The 20,178-nt window shown below is 39.5% G+C and overlaps 1 protein-coding gene across 2 annotated transcripts in view; it reads right to left on the reverse strand.

Annotated features, from left to right (window-relative positions):
* Ptpdc1 (protein tyrosine phosphatase domain containing 1) overlaps window positions 1–19,942 on the reverse strand; it is an 84,578-nt gene extending 64,636 nt beyond the window's left edge. For both annotated transcript variants that reach the window (XM_013026363.1, XM_013026361.1), the window contains exon 1: window positions 19,864–19,942. The gene's annotated coding sequence lies outside the window, so the exon portion shown is untranslated. The remainder of the gene's footprint in view (window positions 1–19,863) is intronic.
* Window positions 19,943–20,178: the final 236 nt, after the last annotated feature.

The following is a 20,178-nucleotide window of genomic DNA, read 5'->3' on the forward strand; positions in this document are numbered from 1 at the left end:
ACACACACACACACACACACACACACACACACACACACACACACACACACACACACAAACACCACACCCGAATTTGTTGCTTAGCAGACCTTCCTTAAAAGAAATACTTGTCTCTTAAGACTGAAATTAAAATACACTAAATGGTAACTTTCAAACCCACACATATATAAACAGCACCAAAAAAGAGAGATAAACACAATTCTTTTTTGAGACAGGGTCTCTCTATGTAGCTCAGGCTAGGCCTGAACTCCACATCCTCTTTCTTCTGCCTCCTAAGTGCTGGGATTACAGGTAAGACTATAGCAATCATTTAGGACATGGCTTCAGGATGGAAATAGCTTGTTGGTATGAAGTGGGTTTTTGATCCCACTTGAGAGCTGGTGATCAAACCCAGGGCTTCATGTGTGATAGGCAAATACTCTGCAACTGATCTACACCCTGACTCTTCCTAACTCTTCTTGACCTCTCTGTTTTAAGGCAAAATCAGTAATTATAAAAATTAATGAGCTTGTACTTTGTGATAATAATAATATAAAAGAAGGGGAAGAAATGTAAGTACATTGGAAGAAATTTTAGAATGCTACTAAAATTAAAGGAATATAATCTAGATTGGTTCATATTAAGATGCTAATTGTAATCCCCAGAGCAAGCATAAAGAAGAGAAACAAAGGATTTGAAAGGGCATACTCACATGTATCTAAAACAAAACAAGGATTCAAGAAGTGAAGAATAAAAATAAGAAATACAAAAATGGGAAACTAGGAGCCTTTCTGGCTCTGCAGCTGTCAGAGACCACCAGGGTTGCAGCCCTGCAGCAGGCAATGCTGCCTTAGTGCTTGTAGCTCAGCATCTGGAAATGTCTGCCAGTGCTGAGCTCTACTGACGCAACAGAGCACAGACGCGCTGTTGCTGTGGGCTTCTTAGGTTCCTGTCACAGGACTTGGAATAAAGAAGTCCTGGAAAATGAAGGATAAGTGCAAAGAACTTTATTCAAAGATGTTTCTTAGTCAAGATCTCTGCCACTTTGTTTTTGTGTCTGCTCTCCTTTCTGTGATCTTTGTGTGATCTCTGCCTCTTTCTGTCTCTGGCTTTGAGACTAGGTATTTATTTTACATCCTAGGCTCTGCGTAGATTGGATACCCTTATGCACATGATGCATAGGAAAAACTGATCAATTAGAGAAAACCTGTTGAGTCAATGTGGATCTGCAGACCTGAAGCTGTGCTTCACAATTAGTTCTCTATACTATAACCCTCCCCAGACTAAGATTATGAGGAATTAGGAAGAATGGAGATGAGCATTTTTACTCTCTCTCTCTCTCTCTCTCTCTCTCTGTCAGTAGTGGGATTTGAACTCTGGGCCTGGGCGCTGTTCCTCAGCTCTTCAGCTCAAGGCTAGCACTCTACCACATGAGCCACAGCATCACTTCAGGTTTTCTGGTAGTTAATTAAAGATAAGAGTTTCAAGGACTTTCCTGTCTGGGCTGGCTTTGAACCACGATCCTCAGATCTTGGCCTTCTGAGTAGCTAAGATTACAGGAGTGAGCCACTGGTGCCCGGCTAGCATTTTATTCTCTATGGTTAGGATTTTCAAAACAATCTAGCATTTCCCATACTCCAGTCTCTATGCTTTCCACTTCAAGATGTTCTTCAGGAACCTTGAACCCTAACCTGCCAAACATTAACAAAATCTACCTTTTCAAAAGAACATTGATGAATGTACATATCACTTAACTGCACACTTAAAATGACAAAGATAACATATAAAGAGCATTTTACCACAAGTAAAAGTAGTTGTAGATTCTTTTTGATTTTTGGTGCCAGTCCTGTGGCTTGAACTCAGTCTGAGTGCTATCCTTGAGCTTTGATGCTCAAAGCTAGTGCTCTACCACTTGAACTAGAGTTCTACTTCCAGCTTTTTATTGGTTAACTGGAAAAGTCTCACAGACTTTTCTTTTTATTTTTTTTTTTTGGGTCCGGTCTTGGGCCCTGAACTCTGGGCCAGGGCGCTGTCCCTTAGCTCTTCAGCTCAAGGCTAGCGTTCTACCACTTGAACCACAGCACCATTTCTGCTTTTTTCTTTTTGCTTATGTGGTGCTGAGGAATCGAACCCAGGGCCTCATGCATGCAAGGCAAGCACTCTACCACTGAGCCACCTTCCCAGCCCTCTCACAGACTTTTCTAACTGGGATGGCTTCAAACTGTGATCCTCAGATCTCAGCCTCCTGAGTATCCAAGAATGCAGGTAGGTGTGAGCCACAGGTACCAAGCTAGTAGAAACATTTGTTTGTTTGTTTTTATTTTTAATTAATATCAAAATTTAGGTAGCTGGGTTGCAGGCATGGCTCAAGTGGCAGAGCACTTGTCTATATGCAGTACTCCTCTCCCATTAAAAACAAATGCAGCTACAGTGCATCTTAGGAAGCCATTCAGAGTACTAACAGCATATTTTAGAAAAGAAGAAAGAACTAAAATCAATAACCTATGCTTTCACACTAGGAGACTAGATAGAGAAAACTAAATTAAAATTAAACAAAGGAGCTAGGCACTGGTGGCTCACGCCTGTAATTCTAGCTACTCAGGAGACAGATCTGAGGCTCCCGATTAAAAGCCAGCCAGTCAAGAAAGTCTGTGAGACTCTTATCTCCAATAAACCACTCAGAAAACTGGAAGTGGTGCTCAAGTGGTAGAGCACTCGCCTTGAGCTGAAGAGCTGAGGGAAAGCACCCAGGCCCCGAGTTCAAGCACCACGAATGACAAAACAAAAAAACAAAAAACAAAAAACTAAACAAAGGAAGGAAATAATAAACCACCAATCAAGAGAAAGAGAGAGAGTATATGTGCACTAGGCATCAGTGGCTCATGCTTGTAATCTAGCTACTCAAGAGGCTGAGATCTGAGAACTGTGGTTTGGAGCCAGTTTGGGCAGGAAAGACTATGAGATTCTTTTTCTTTTTTTTTTAACTATGAGATTCTTATCTCCAATTAACCACCAAATAGCTGAAAGTACAGCTGAGGTTCAAATGGCAGAGAGCACTAGCCTTGAGCAAAAAAACTGAGGAATAGGGCTGGGAAGGTGGCTCACTGGTAGAGCACTTGCCTTGCATGCCTGAGGCCTTGGGTTCGATTCCTCAGCACCACATAAGCAAAAAGAAAAAGCCAGAAGTGGCGCTGTGGCTCAAGTGGTAGAGCGCTAACCTTGAGCTGAAGAGCTGAGAGACAGCGCCCAGGCCCAGAGTTCATGCCCCACGACTGGACCCCCCCCCAAAAAAAACCCCAAAAAACTGAGGAACAGTGTCTAGACCCTGAGCTCCAGCTGTAGGGTTGGCACAAACAGAAAGAGAGAGAGAAAGAGAGAGAGAGTATCTGGAATAAAAAAAAGGAATTATTATTAATCATGTAGACATCAAAACATAATAAAGGAATATTAGAAGCAAATATCAAATATATCTGTATGAATTTTAAATTTAGATAAATGTAGACCTTGACGGGCACAACTTTCAAAAAATTCATGTAAGGGGATATAGGTAATGTGAATACTCTTATCTCTATACAAGAAATGGAATCAATACTAAAAACCTTCTGAAAAAGAAAACATCAGACTCAGTTTTACTAGTAAACTAGTAAACTCTACCAAATGTTAAACATAATTCCATTTCCATAATCTCTTTCAGAAAAAAGAAGAGTAGGGGTCATATGCCATCTTATTTTCTAAGGCTAGAACTAATCTAATACCAAAACTAGATCAAAGAAGAACACCAGTGGCTCACACCTGTAATTGTAGCTACTCAGGAGGCTGAGATCTGAGGATCATGGCTCAAAGACAACCCAGGCAGGAAAGTCTGTGAGGCACTTACCTCCAATTAACCACCAGAAAAATCAAAGTGGTGCTGTGGTTCAAAGTGATAGAGCCATAGCCTTGAGCAAAAATAGCTCAAGGGAGCACCCAAGCCCTGAGTTCAAGCCCCAGGACCAGCACCAAAAAATAATTTAAAAAAGGGGGGGGGCTGGGAAGGTGGCTCAGTGGTAGTGTGCTTGCCTTGCATGCATGATGCCCTGGGTTTGATTTCTCAGCACCACATAAGCAGAAAAAAAAAATCCAGAAGTGGCGCTGTGGCTCAAGTGGTAGAGTGCTAGCCTTGAGTTGAAGAGATGAGGGACAGTGCCCAGGCCCAGAGTTCAGGCCCCACGACTGGACCCCCCCCAAAAAAAGTGGGCTGCTAGGGGTACAGCTCAGTGGTACAGCATTTGCCTAGCAGATGTGAGGATCTGAGTTCTATCCCCATTCAATCCCTAGTACCAAAAAAAAAAAAGAGGAAAGGGAGGGAAAGAGGGAGTGGGGAAGGGAGACTGGAAAGAAGGGGTAGAAGGAAGGGAGGCAGAGAAGGGGAGAAAGGGAGAGAGAAGGAAAATTTTTCCACATAGAAAGAAAATGACTTAACATTCCTAAGAAGACTTCTATTTTCTTCTTTCTTTATAGATTGGTAAATATAGACATTATTCTGTATACAGAATTTTTACTTAAGAAAAAAAAATGCCCAAAGGCCATTAATATGTGAAAAGGTGTTTTTACTATTTCACACATTAAGATACTTTGTAGAAAAAAATGGTAGGAATTAAAATATTTTGTATAAGAAATGGGTGAGTAAATTATAGCCTAAACTGGGTGTGATGGTTAACATCTATAAACAAAGTATGTGGGAGGCTGAGACAGGAAGATTGCAAGTTCAAGGCCAACCTGGGCCTCTTTCTCTCTTTGTCTTTCTTTCCTTCTTCCTTTCTTTTTTTCTTCTGTCTTGTGATCCCAGGGCCTCGGAAATGTTAGGCAAGCACTCTACACTAGAGCTACTCACTTACCCTTTTATATCTACTTTGTTTTGTTTGAGATGTGGTCTTTGCTAACTTTGCCCAGACTGGCCTCAGACTTGAGATTCTCCTGCCTCTCAATCTTGAGTAGGTGGGAATACAAGCATGCATCACTATGCCCAGTATAGCATATATTTCTCATGGAAAATAAAACACTCAAATTTGTATGGAATGACATAGGAAGTTAAAACATAAAAGTAAGTTGCAGAGTAATAATTTTAATCTAGTTATATTTATATAGAAAAATGCATGTGTTGTTAGAAACATCAAGAAAAAACTGGCAGCACACACGCCAATCTATTACACTAGTTATTTCGATTTGTTTGGAACAGACATTATAGCCCATCTTTTTCATTTTTACACATTTCTGTATTGTTTGAACTTTAAAATTACTAATAAATTTTGATACTATGAAGTTTCCAGTGGTACAAGAATTGAAGGAAGTGGTGATGTGGCTCAAGTGGTAGAGCGCTAGCCTTGAGTTGAAGACCTGAGGGACAGTGCCCAGGCCCAGAGTTCAAGCCCCCCACCTCCCCCCTGCAAAAAAAAAAAAGAATTGAACAAACACCTCACTAAGACAATATACAGAGACCAAATAAGTATCCAACAAGATGCACAGTATAAGGGAAATAAACACTAGAACCATGATATACCATGTTTGAAAGGTAAGGGCAGATATCCTGGCAATATTCTTCCAAATGCCTGCAAAAATGGAGAGTAACAAGAGTTTCCCTTAATTTTTGGTGGAATCAATGTAAAATGGAATGGCTACTTTTGAAGAAAATTTCACAGATTTTTGTAAACCTAAACATAGCTTCTGAATCCCAGAAATTATGATTCTAGGTCTTTATCCAAAAACCTACACATGAATTTGCACAGCAATATTATTTATAATTACTCAATAACTGAAGCATCCAGGATGTTGAATTTGTACTAAAAATACTGTTCGTGTGATCAAAAGGAAACAGCTATTCATTTGTACAACACAGATAAATCTTAAATGCATTATGCTAAGAAAAAAATTCCAATTGGAGAAAGGCTACATACTACATGATTCCATTTATATGACTTTCTGGGAAATATATAAGTACAGAGATAGAAAACAGATCCATTTTTGAAAGGGGTTGGAGAAGGTTGGAGGGCTGACTAGGTAAAGCATAAACTATTTCCAGAGCCAATAAACTACTTTGTCTAACAGTGCCATCATAGATAAATGATGCTATTTATTTGTCAAGACTCATGGAATTTCATAGCACAAGGAATGAATTTTAATGTCTTTTTATTGTAAGTTTAAAAAATCCACCAGGAGTGCTGGATCTCAGTTTGGAAGACAGACAAAGTCAAAATAATTGATTCATCTTACAAATGTCAGACATAACCTCATTGAAGAGGATGGTCAGAAAGAGGTGTAATAAGCTTTGGAAACAAATTTTTAAGAAAGAAAAGGAATCAGATATAAATATTGTACTGAAGTTGGTGTGTTTTGTGGTAATATAAGACAACAATTCTGATAGTAATCTACATGTGTATTAGAGTTGAAAAATAGTAAAAAATAAAAAAGATTGCAAAGTAGGAGCTAGATGGGTCAATATGGACTGGTCAGTTTTGGTTAAGAAAGGAAGAAAGTCTGAATGGATTAGATCTAAACTAGTGACTGACACGTCAGAGTGAATTCCTGTTGAGCTTAGTAGACACTGATGAGTAAAAATGGAAGCACAAAGGACATGTTCCAAGACCCCAAGGGATGCCTGTAATCACACCTAGTGGCAAACTATATATACACTCTTGGTTTCCTCCACATGTATACCTATAATAAAGTTTAATTTGTAAAATAGGCTCAACTAAGATATTAACAATAACCAATGATAAACTAGAACAATAAAAGCAATATGCTATAATAGTTATGTGAATCTTTTAAAATATCTTATACTGTACTCTCCCTTCTTGTGACTATGTAACCTCCATGATAAGATGAGTGAAGTAATAGACACGGCCATGTGAGCACAAATGTTTGACAGCCTATCACTGAAAGGTGGGAGGCAGCATACACAACATGGGTACATTGGACAAAGGGATGACTCATTCTGAGGGTCAAAGTGGGAGAACATAAGATTTTGCTATGCTATTTAGAATGGCATGCAAATTAAAGAGTATGAATTATTTATTTCTAGAATTTTTCCATTTAATATTTTCAAACTGTGGTTAACCATAGATAACTGAAGCCATGGATAAGAGGGGAGCATTGTAAGAAAGTCATGAATGCATACACAGGAAATGTACATACACATTTCCTAGCTCCAGTCACTGACAGGGCCTAAAAGCAATGACACCCAATTGTGATGCCAGATCAGAATAAATCGTGTTTCTTTCTCTTTTTTTAAGTAAATGCTTTACTCTATTATGGTATTTCTGATGTGTGGCTATTTCATAAATGAAATATTTTGAAGTTAGACCATCAATGTGTTCACAGCTAAATACTAAATTTTTTCCAAGGAAAAACAATATATTTATACATATAACAAATATATAAATATGTGTACTTCAACTTTGTGAATTTTAAAATTTTTATTATCTAGTTGTATATTTTACTAGTTACCATTCAACAAAGCAGTTTAGAACAATGATCAATGGCAAATCTGGTTCCTAATACCATTTTCCAGTGGACATCATTCTTGTTGAACGGGCTGGTTTTAGGGCTGAAGCATGGAATGTGATATTGAAGATGTGTGAGCAACTCCTTTCAGTGCCACAAAGAACACAAAGTAGGGAAGTACTCAAATACAATCTGAGGGGAATATCAATGGAACACCTAGAAAAGTTCCCAGTGGTAAAACCTGGAACAATTTGAGTAATAAATAAGATAGTATTTACCTATAACTTGCCAGCAACAAAAATCTTTGATACATTTAATAATAAAGTTAGGTTATATTTAATAAAAATTTTTCCAACTTTAAAAAAATTTAGCAGTATTGGGATTTAAATTCAGGGACTTGAGTTAGCAAAGCAAGTGTGTCCTACCACATAAGCCATGACACCAAGCCCTTTTTGCTGTAGTTTGTTTTGTAGGTAGGGCTTCATGTTTTTGTCCAGGCTGTCCTCAAACTGTGATCTTCCTATTTCCACTTTCCAAACATCTGAGATTATAGGCATGAGCTACCATGTCTAGCTTCCAACTAAAATCATGTCATTTATAACAGTAAAAAAAACTTTTAAAAAATCACTGCATATGTATATTTTTCCAAAGTATAAGGATAGCATATAACAGAAACACAGCTTAAAATGAACATAGACAAATTGGAACACATACAGAAAAAAGCCCAGATTATAGGCCTATGTGAACAATAGTTTTCAATTTAATCTAATAAATACTTGAGCACTACTGGGCACCAAGAACCATGAAAGGGATGGGGTGGGATATAAATAGTAAGGATAAAATAAACTTTGACTTTTAAAAAGTATCTGTTTAGTAAAAAGGGTGAAAAAATATGAAGAGTAATAAATGTAGGTATGAAAAGTACTGTTATATTGCAAGGAATCAGGTTTTCTTCAGTGTGACCTAGAAATACACTTAAGAATGAAGGTTAAGTTCTGTAACAGGCTGAGTTAGGTTTGTCTGGAACAAAGTGATTTGTGTATACTGAGATAATGAGATCTCTTGCCTAAATGGCTAGCACAATAATTCACTCAACTGAAAGATATATATTCCATCATAACTTATGCGGCAAAAATATTACTGTTCTATCTTTTGATAACCACAGGGAGAAGTTAATTTTTAACATATAAACACTTAGAAGTCTAAAAACACTAAAATATAAAGAAAAACTGTTCAATTTTATCTCCAAGTTCACTAATTTGAGGGATTTGATTTGTCTGTCAAGGAGCTCTACCACTGGTATAAATAATAATCTCTTCAAACAGAATTTGGAAGGTACAAGCTAAAAGTATAATTATTCTGCCATCTGTTAAATCATTAAAGGCACTCACCTTAAAAAAAAATCTACAAATAATCAGTAGAGGGGCTGGGAAGGTGGCTCAGTGGTAGAGTGCTTGCCTTGCATGCATGAAGCCCTGGGTTCGATTCCTCAGCACCACATAAGCAGAAAAAGCCAGAAGTGTTACTCTGGCTCGAGTGGTAGAGTGCTAGCCTTGAGCTGAAGAGCTGAGGGACAACACCCAGGACCAGAGTTCAGGCCCCATGACCGGCACATACACACACACACACTAATCAGAATTCACACACACACACACACACACACACACACTAATCAGTAGAATTCTTATCCATGTTTTGGGCTATCTTATCATTTGCATCAGATGGAAGAAAAGAGAAGGATCTAAATAAGAATACTTTCCCCCAATGGACCAAGGAACACACACAACTAATCAGAAAGAAAAAAAGAAAGAAAGAAAAATGGTCCCCTGTGGCCCTTGCTTATCATCTCTGTTTACAAAGAGCTTATGCCCCAAGGAAAAAAGCAAACACTGAACTAAAGTTACTTGATTTTGTGCCACCTTTCTGACAAAACATGTTGGAAGCTATGTGGTAAACATGTTAGGGCCCTCACAAAATAGGCACACAAAGGCTGGACAGTGGTTGCTCACACCTGTAATCCTATGTACTCAGGATACTGAGCCTTGAGGACCATGGTTCAAAGCCAGCCCAGGCAGAAAAGTCTGTGAGACTCATCTCAACCACCAGAAAACTGGAAGTGGAGCTGTGGCTCAAAGTGATAGAGCACCACCTTAGAACAGAAAAGCTCAGGGACAGTATCTAAGTCCTGAGTTCAAATCCTATGACTGACCAAAAAAAAAAAAAAAGCACACAGACTGAAGGCAAATGTGGAGATCCCTGAGGATGAGGCTGAGAATACTAACTCAACTAGGAGCTAAAGAGAGCTAGCAGCCCAGTAACAGAAGTCAGCAGGCTATGTGAAGGTAAGCTTGTTCAGAGAGACCACCAATAGACAGTACCAGAAATGTAGAGAAGTATTTATGGGCTGATAACAATGATGATAAATTATCCAAGTCAGGGCAACCAGCATCTAAGAAATGTAAAGTGGAAGGAATTGGAAAAGGTATACACTAACATTATTTTAGCAATACATTAAAGTAGTAAAAATTTCTATAACTTAAAGTTGAGTCTAAAATTGTATTTATAGTATATAAAAATAAATCTGCATAGAAAAGGGAATTGAAGGAGACTGACCAAAATGCTAATAATAGTAGTATGGCTGCATCGTTTTCCTTATATGGTTCCATATGTTCCATTATATAATGTCTATATTTTGTTATTCTTTTATTATGAACACAGATGACTAAAATGTACTTGAAAGTTAGTTTATCCATATCTTTCGCCAAAGATGGGCCATCTGCACCAGTCCTGAAGGTAAATCTGGAATTAAAAACCCATTGTGGTTTATACACAGTATAAAAAAAACCACTGTGGCTTATCCGCAGTTCCTGATCTTAAACCAAAAATAAGATCATCCACTTTTAGAAATAGAATTTAAAAGTTGGGGTGTAGCTCAGTGATAGTGTACTTGCCTAGCATGCCCCAGGCCTTTGATTTGATCTACATCCTCCTAAAAAAAAAAAAGTACAGGAAATACTTAATGACTTAATATACATAGACTTGATTCAAATAATGAAAGGTGGGAGGTGAATTAAAAATTACAAGTTGGAGCTGGGAAGGTGGCTCAGTGGTAGAGTGCTTGCCTTATATGCATGATGTCCTGGGTTCAATTCCTCAGCACCACATAAGCAGGAAAAAAAATGGAAGTGGTGCTGTGGCTCAAATGGTAGAGCGCTAGCCTTGAGCTGAAGAGCTGAGGGACAGCACCCAGGCCAAGAGTTCAGGCTCCACAACTGACCCCCCCCCAAAAAAAAATTACAAGTCATTGGCCTTTTTAAGACTGAACTCTTGGGGCTGGGAAGGTGGTTTAGTGGTAGAGTGCTTGCTTTGCATGCATGAGGCCCTGGGTTCAGTTCCTCAGTACCACATAAATAGAAAAAGCCGGACGTGGCGCTGTGGCTCAAGTGATAGAGTGCTCTCCTTGAGCTGAAGAGCCTAGGGACAGCGCCCAGGCCCAGAGTTCAGGGCCCACGACCAAAAAAAAAGACTGAACTCTTGCTGGACACCAATGGCTCACCCCAGTAATCTTAGCTACTTAAGAGGAGGTTGAGATCCGAGGTTCAAAGCCAGCCTAGGCACAAAAAGTTCTCAAGACTCTCATATTAACTGGAAAAAGACTGAGCTCTTACACTGGGACCAACAGGTCAGATGAAACTCAAATGGAGTCATCTGAGCCAGGTCATCATTAAACTCAAGTTTGAAAGTGGCCCGTTTTCCAAACATGAAATTCACAGCAATCAATCAGAAAGGGTTCAGTTTATCTGATTTCGCATGGTGTTGAAAGGGCTATTTTAAGCCTGTAAGGAAAGTAACTTTGTAAAGACCAATCTACTTTTTGGTTCTTGTTTGTTTTCCTTCACCTTTTCTACCTATAAAGCCCTCTAGGAATGCCTTCCCAAGTCTCTAGATGGGATGCTTCCCTGTTCACAAAACTCCAAATTAAAATTGTTGAAATTTTGTTTGTGACAAAGTTTGAAAAAATCACAGGAGAGTTATTATTGTATATACCATTATGAAGAGTCCACCATAGATTAAGAAAGAGAAAAGGAAATTAAATTGGCAAACTAAAGGGGTATTTACAGCGTTAGGATTGCAAATGTTTTGTTTCTTTTTGGCTTTCTTTTGGCTTACTAGTATTTGAAATTTTTTTACTTGAAAGGTATACTTTCATAGAAGTAAAAATAATTGCACTGGTTACTATTACATACATTTTTTATGCCAGTCCTGGGATTTGAATTCAGAGCCTGGGCACTGTCCCTGAGCTTCTTTTGCTCACGGCCAGTGCTCTACCACTTGAGTCACAGCTTTTCCTTCAGCTATTTTTGGTAGTTTATTGGAGATAAGAGTCTCATGAACTTCCCTGCTCAGGCTGGCCTTGAACTGTGATCTTCAGATTCTCAGCCTAAGTAGCTAGGATTACAGGCAGGAGCCACTGGTGCCTGGCTATTGTAAGAAAATTTCACATAACATTTTAAAATGACCAGTTTTTAATATCTAGTATAAGCTAATTTGTGGCCTGAGTCATTTGTATACAAATTCTCATATAGTTATTTAGAATGAACACAAAAACAATAAACATTTCAAGACAGAGAGTAATTTAATAGTTACATATATTTACAAACTAGGAATTAATTATAACATATATTTACAAACTAGGAATCAATTATAACAAAATTGCTCTATAGACTGAGAGAGGCAAAACTGAATTTGGGGCCATTTCTTTGGCATATAAAAATGTTAAACGAGTATTATTTGCCTGTAAATTTATTTATTCCAGTATCTTTCCCTTATCTAAAAGTTTGAGGAGTTTTAGAATACAATTTTATTTTCCCCATTATTCCAGATCCTTTGAATTTTACTTTTGATGCTTTGCCTATAGCGGCAATAATGTAAAAAATAAATATTGTGGAGGGTTGGCTACAAAAGTTTGAAAAGAGAACCACATTGCAACTGTATCTTCTAGATAAATCTTCCTTCTAAGGCACCCTGACATCCTAACCACTTGTGTTAGGATGGGAGGATAGAAACCAGGGCAAGCTTAATGAAGGAAAAGAGCAAAGGACTGGATTTTGTTCCTGGCTCAGCAGTTTAGGTTTCTGAATTCACCTTTTACAGTAATTTATTAACAAAATTCTTCTGAACCCAAATCTTACAACACAACACGTACTTAAAAAGAATTAGAAACTGGGCACAGGTGCCGCCTGTCTGTAATCCTACCTACTCAGGAGGCTGAGATCTGAGAATCACAGTTCAGAGCCAGCCAGGGCAGGAAAGTCATGAAACTCTTATCACCAATTAACCATCAGAAAACCAGAAGTAGAACTGTGGCTCAAAGAGGTAGAGTGCTAGCCTTGAGCAAAAAGAGCTCAGGGAAGCACTCAGGCTGTGAGTTCAAGCCCTACCAACAAAAAGAAAAAAAAAAGAAATAGAATTATGGGCATTAAAAGCACTTATTTACTACATATCATTAAATAAAAATAAAAGTCACAAAATATACTCAGAGTATGATCTCATTTTAAATTGATTACCTCTACAACATGAACAATAGACTGGAAGGATATATATCAGAATATTAACAGGATAGTTTACTGGTGGATTTTATGTTTTTTCAATATTTTCAAAATGTGACACTCCATATATATTATTTTTAAAATAGTATTTTTAGAAGATATCATACTGTAAACTTTTTGAGATAGACTATTAGGAATAGGATAAAATACACAACCACAACATGAATTAAACAAAACAAGCAATTTAAGTCCTAAAACAGAAGGTTCAAGTAAATGTAGAAAATAGAAGTCCTCCAACACTTTTAGACCTAAACTAGTCCTTATAAGGATTATATTATATATATTTTACAAATACTGGATTATACACATGTTAAAAACATTATATGTATATCTCATAAAGACTAGTGTTTACACATACCAAGGCAGACTTGATAGAAATATGACTAAATGAGAAAATGTTTCCCTGAGTAGCTAAGATCACATAGTACTTCTTAAATATACAACAACTTCCTATGGAATCCTGTAATAGATCCACTTGAATTATTACGTCTGACTCATAAGGAGTACTCAAATTCTTATTTTTATTTTTTATTTTTGTTGGTCCTGAGCTTGAACTCAGGGTCTGGGAGATGTCCCTGAGCACTTTGTGCTTAAGACTAGCACTCTACCACTTGAGAGCCACAGCAGCACTTCTAGCTTCTTTTGAGTAGTTTTATTGGCAATAAGTCTCACAGACTTTTCTGCCCTGGCTGGCATCAAATCATGATCCTCAGATATCAGATCTTAGCCTCCTGAGTAGCTAGGACTACAGAGCCACCAGTACTCTGTATTTATTTTGAGGCTTGAACTCAGGGCCTGGGTGCTCTCCAGGCACTGTACCTTAGCTTTTGTGTTCAAGGCTAGTGCTCTAACACTTGAACCACGGCTCCACTTCCAGCTTTTTGATGCTTAATTGGAAATAAGTGTCTCATGGACTTTGCTGCCTGGGTTGGCTTTGACCTGCGATCCTCAGAACTCAGCCTCCTCAGTTGCTAGGATTGGAGCAATGACCCACAGACGCCTGCTGACTCATATAATTTTGATGTAACAATGTTTCAAGTTCATATATTAGGCAAGCAGACTTTCTTTGTGATGGCTAGAAGGCTGTAAGTTAAAAATAAAGCAAGTGGCTACAGAACAAACCATGCCACTTGAATTAAAATAGATTTGACTCCTAGACATTTAAAAAAATGACTTTGTTTCCCTCAAGAAATTATCTGCGGGATTTCTTCTCATTTGTTTTTACCTATAGTGTAACATTATATAAACATTAACACATCCAGACAGGAGTCTGATGAGACTAACATTTATCCTCACACAGATCAAAGGGAGGTCTGGGCTTTTGTAGTGGCCAAAATGAGGTTAGAAGATGGCCTTTGGAACAGCCTGCCACCCATAATGGTGCTGATTAACAAAACTACATTGGGATTCCATTTCACTCATGTAAGAATGGTTGTCATCAAGAAAAAACAAGTGGCGTGGATGTAGGGGGAAAAAGAAATGTTTATAGATTACTGTGAGTAGGGGGGATGAAATAAATTAGTCCAGCAACAGAAATAAATTAGTCCAGGATAGAGGTTCTTCGAAAAAGTATCTGGGTGCCAGTGGCTCACACCTGAAATTATAGCTATTTTGGAGGCTGAGATTGTTAGGGTCAAGGTTTGAGGCCAACCCAGACCAAGAAAAGGAAGTTTTCATGACTACTTCTCAATAAATAAATGGTCACTGCAGCACTGTAGGATTTTAAAAAAATGTTTTACACATACATACACACACACACACACAGAGTAGAATACTGTTCAGCCTTAAAAAGAATTGATACACGGTGTTGGTGGCTCATGCCTGTAATCCTAGCTACTCAGAAGGCTGAGATCTAAGGACTTAAGTTTGAATCCAGCCCAAGCAATAAAATCCATGGGACTCTACTATCCAATAAACTACTCAGAGAAATTGGAAATGGCCCTGTGGCTCAAGTAGCAGAGCACTAACCTTGAGCATAAGAAGCACAAGGAAAGGGTCGAGGCCCAGAGTTTGAGTCCTGGGACAAGCAAAAAAAAAAAAAAAAGGAAACGATGTCATTTGTGACACTATGCATGGGATTGGGGAGTTTTATGCTAAAGAAATAAGACAAACTCATAAATACAATAGTAAAAAGTACAATGGTAGTTACAGAGGATATGAAAGGTGAGAATAGGGAAGATACTAGTCAAAAAATACAGTCTCTGAGAAGGAATAAGTTTTTTGAGATCTATTGCACAGCATGGTAAATATTGCTAATGCTACTGTATTTTACAGTAATTTCAAAACTGCATAAAGTAAATTCCAAATACTATCACCTCAAGTAATAGATTTGTCAGTTTTTTCACATTGTATTAAAAATCATACTATTACTTTATACTCTATAAATGTAAAATTATAAATTGCCAACTTATAATAGAATGTAAAACACCCATAGAAACCATTGAGAAAGTCGCTCTAGACATAATCTTCTAACGAATTAAGTATCCACACTAATTGCTGTTAAAGAGAATGATTTCCAAATAAACTAAAATTATAATGTCATGGGAGTTAAGTCAAAGTATGATCAAAACCATCATTTTTATGGAAGAGTTGTAAATTATGTCTCTTAGATCAACCACAAAACACTTCAAACCAGGAAAATTCTTAACTGTACCTTCAAATATTTTCCTTAAATCCCCCCTTTTCTGACACATAATCTATATCTACGATTTTCACTGAGATTTAAGAATTTGGAGTCAGACCAGGCACTGGTGGCTCATGACTATATTACTAGATATTTGGGAGGCTGAGATCTGAAGATGGCAGTCTGAAGCCAGTCCCAGCAAGAAAGACCATGAAAACCTTATCTTCAATTAATTATTCACTTAACCATCCAAAAGTCAGAAGTGAAGCTGTGGCTCAAAGTGGTAGAGTACTAGCCTTGAGCAAAAAGCTCAGGGACAGCATCTAGACCCTGAGTTCAAGCCCCATGACTGACAAAAAAAAAATTCAGAGTCAGGTGCTGGTGGCTCACACCTGTAATCCTAGTTACTTAGAAAGTTGAGATCCAGAGGAACATAGTTCAAGGCCAGCCAAGACAGAAAAGTCTGCAAGATTCTATTTCCAAAATAATAATCAGCAAAAAGCTGGGCCAGAGGTGCAGTTCACATGCTAAAGCACCAGGTGAGTAAGCTTACTCCCCTGAGTTCAAATCCCAGTACCAGAAAGAAAAAAAAATCAGACAATTTCTGATTGATGTCTTGTGACAAACTTAAAGTAAGTGAGATTAATTAGGATAGTTTAACTTAATCATGTTAGCTTTGTTGACATTAGCTATAATTGTATTATCTAACCATTAATCATACTCGAAAATTACAATGTTATATATACTGTTCTTCCTATATGGTTTCTATAAGATCATGCTGGACAGGAAGGTTCATGCCTGTAATCACAACTACATGGGAAGCAAAGATAGGAAGATCAGATCCAATGCTACCCCAATCAAAAGCGGGAGACCCTATCTATAAAACACAGAAGACCTGGGGACTGGCTCAAGTGATAGAAGAGAGAGACCATGAATTCAATCCCTCTGTAGTGAGAGGGGTTTCTGAGTCTCTCAAGGGCCTCAGTGTTATAGCTCTCTGCTGCCCACTGATACTTTCTGCTGCCCTTTTGCCTGGGCTGCTCAGTTTGCCAGCCTTACTGCTGCCACTGCTGTTTCTTCCAGTCAGCAGTGGCAAAGGTGAGCAAGACCATTCAAGAGAAAGTGGAGAAAAAGGTCTAGCCTCAGAGCAGATTTCAGATTTTGAACTGAAATTCTGAAGTTCATTTCTCAGAACTTTTCTAACTTTTGTGATCTGCACAATATACACGATTAATACCAGGGACAGCACTAATTCACTAGTGGTACAAAACATAAAAATCATTAGATTGGTGGTATTGTGGGTGAATTAGCTTTAAAACTTTTTCTCATGTAGCTGAAGGAAGATTATATAAAACAGGGAAAAACAACAGGGTCAGATCCTGACAAAGAGCTCTTTAACAGTTTAAGGAGATGCAGCATACTCTTTGGCTTCTCCCAACAAAGAATTTCCTTCTGAAAGCTTGGGAAGGAAAGATCTGGAAGAAGAAATGAAAGCTCTGCCTGGCTATAACCCATGGAAGTTGGGATTGGGTGAGAAGTTTGTTATTCTCAAAATGGTCCCCAGATTTCATCAGATACTGAACCCAATCCACACTTCTGAAGTGAGAGTTCTGAGAATCCATGTCTTTAAAAACCCACAAGGTGATGGGGAGGGGGGGAGGGGGGGAGAGTCCAGTCCTAACCACTCAGGAGGCTGAGATTTGGGGACTAGGCTTCAAAGCCAGTCTGGGCAGAAAAATCTGAGGACTCTTATCGATAGATGATGATGATGATGATGATGATGATGATGATGATGCAGAAGAAGGAGAAGGAGGAGGAGGGGGAGGGGGCAGCAGCAAGAAGTGATGGAGGTATTGCTCAAGTGGTAGAGCATGGGTTGAGTAGAAAAGAAAAAAAACACAAAGGTGGATTCTTGGGTGTCCACAGGCTTTGATGTAACTGGACAGATTAGGAGACATGATAAATGAGTGATTTGGGATCCATACATACATGTGTTTACATCATTACTTTTTCAGTGAATAGCTCTGGTTGAGGCATGTCATCCAAACCCTCAGAGCATTAGTTTTCTCAAAGTAGAATGACATTCTGTTGTGGAAATCGAATAAAACTGTGTATGTGAATATGGATATTGTGTGCACATATGTGTGCTACTTAACAGTGCCTAGTATGAAACTTACAACCCTTCAAGTTCTTCCAGCTCTCTACCAGCAATTTTTGTTAATCTTTTTTTTTTTTTGGTAGGTTGTGGGGCTTGAACTCTGGGCCTGGGCACTGTCCCTCAGCTCTTCAGCTCAAGGCTAGCACTCTACCACTTGAGCCATAGTGCCACTTCTGGTTTTCTGAATGGTTTATTGGAGATAAGAGTCTCACTGACTTTCCTGCCCTGGCTGGCTTTGAATCTCGATCCTCAGATCTCAGCCTCGTGTGTAGCTAGGATTACAGGCATGGGCCACCGCACCCAGCTTTTGTTAATCTTTTAACATACACAATTGTCACTGAAATGCCTGCTTTTACTTCCCTAAAGCAATTTCTTAGGATTTTTCCCTTCCCTCTTTTCTCAGAAGCATTTTTTTAAACATGTATTTCCTTTCCTAATCTACAACCCATATAAAATTTCAATGTCACAGGTATACTGTATGCTGATGTTCTAGATCTCTTTGGAAGCTCACAAATCATGTAACCTTCAAGACTTTTCACTCCACATTAAACCCCCTGCCCAAATATGAGCAAAATCCATGTTGCAAATGCATGTCAGAGAGAAAAAAAATACAAAACAACTAGCTGGGGATCTTTTGTTTTACCCCAATACAAATTGTGGATAGGCCCTTATGGTTATTTGCAGTTAGCAAAGTGGATGATAACATGGGCACTGGGTTTGGTCTCTGGGTTTGGACTCAAGCCCCTGATACCTAGGGCAGAAGGACAGGGTTTGAGGCCTTAAGTGTTACAGATTCTGTAGTGAGAGGGGTTTCTGAGTCTCTCCATAGTTCAAGGGCCTCAGTGGTATAGCTCTCTGCTGCCCACTGATACTTTCTGGTGCCCTTTTGCCTGAGCTGCTCAGTTTGCCAGTCTTACTGCTGCTACTGCTGTTTCTTCCAGTCAGTGGTGGCAAAGGTGAGCAAGACCATTCAAGAGAAAGTCTTTAATGGAATCTGGTGTTATAATATCAGGTGGGAAATGAGGAGTGTCACCCAAAGTGAGTCAAGCAGCCATATAGCAAGAACAAGGAGGGGGAAAAAAAAAGTCTGCACTGAATACCAGCAGCCTCTTTAGGTTTGCATTAATCGAAGTACAACCCATTATACAAATGAAGGATTCTATTTGCACCAATCACAGGGCATCTGTTGAGCCAAGTGTCTTTTGTCCATGGTAGTTGGTCTTAACAAAAGCATTTTTGTTAAAACAAAATAATGATATTTAACAAAATAAATAAACGGTGTGTGCCAGTAGCTCGTGCCTATAATCCTGGCTATGCAGGAGGTTGAGATCTGAGAATTAGGATTGAGACAACCTGGCCAGCCAAATCCACAAGGCTATCTCCAATTAACAAGCAAAAAGTTGAATGTGTAGATATGGCTCAAGTGGTAGACCTACAGCCTTGAGCAAAGAACTAAGAAGAATGCAGGGCGCTGAGTTCAAGCTCCAGTGCAGACACAAAAATACACAATCAGCCTTTCAAAAGGGTGCTCACAATAAAAGCTCATCAGTAACAGTACCTCAAAAAAATATTGAACGGTGTTCTAACAATGCTTAACCTCTGTCCCCAGATTCCAGTGGGTACCCCTCTACCCTCAAAGGTCACCTGTCCAATGTAGGGATAGAATCAGAGGTCACAAACTAGCCAGTCTTGAACTGGCTTGTAAATGACAACATTTAACATCAAGATCTGACATTAAAATCCAGATATGCAACTACTTAGGAGCAATCAGAAGATCACATCGCTCTGAGCAGGACTGAGGGGCGGCTCCCCTTTCTGGAGCGGGGTGGGGGGCTCCCCAGCACTGGCCCCAGCAAGACGCCTGATTGTGCGACCCTCCACCCCACGATCTCTGCACCCAGGCTCATGCCCCTCGGGGATGTGCCTTCAAACTGCAGCCCGTAACAAGCAGACACTGAACGAAATAACTGTGACAGCCATACGGGGGTGTAGCTAACTGGCGGCGGATTCCGCACCTCCTTTCGGCGTTTCCAATCTTCGCATCGGGAGCCCTGGAGCTGGTGGGGTCGGTCACTCCGGGTCCAGGGCCGGGAGGCTTAGGTGGACCAGGCGGGGCCCGCCACAGGCGCTGTCCGGTGGGTCTGCGGGTGCTGGGCCTGCCTGCAGTCCCTGCACACCCTCAGGGGCGTCCCCAGGCCCAGCGGTGGCCCTCCGCGCCCAGGCGGGGGCGACGTATCGAAGGAGGAAGGGTATCTGCCCCGCGCGCCGGACAACGTCCTCCCGGCCGCGCGCAATCGCCGCACGGCGGCCGCGCGCCCGGGATGAGGCCG

The sequence above is a fragment of the Dipodomys ordii genome, unplaced genomic scaffold (assembly GCF_000151885.1).
Source record: "Dipodomys ordii isolate 6190 unplaced genomic scaffold, Dord_2.0 Scaffold93, whole genome shotgun sequence".
In the NCBI taxonomy this organism is placed as follows: Eukaryota; Metazoa; Chordata; class Mammalia; order Rodentia; family Heteromyidae; genus Dipodomys; species Dipodomys ordii.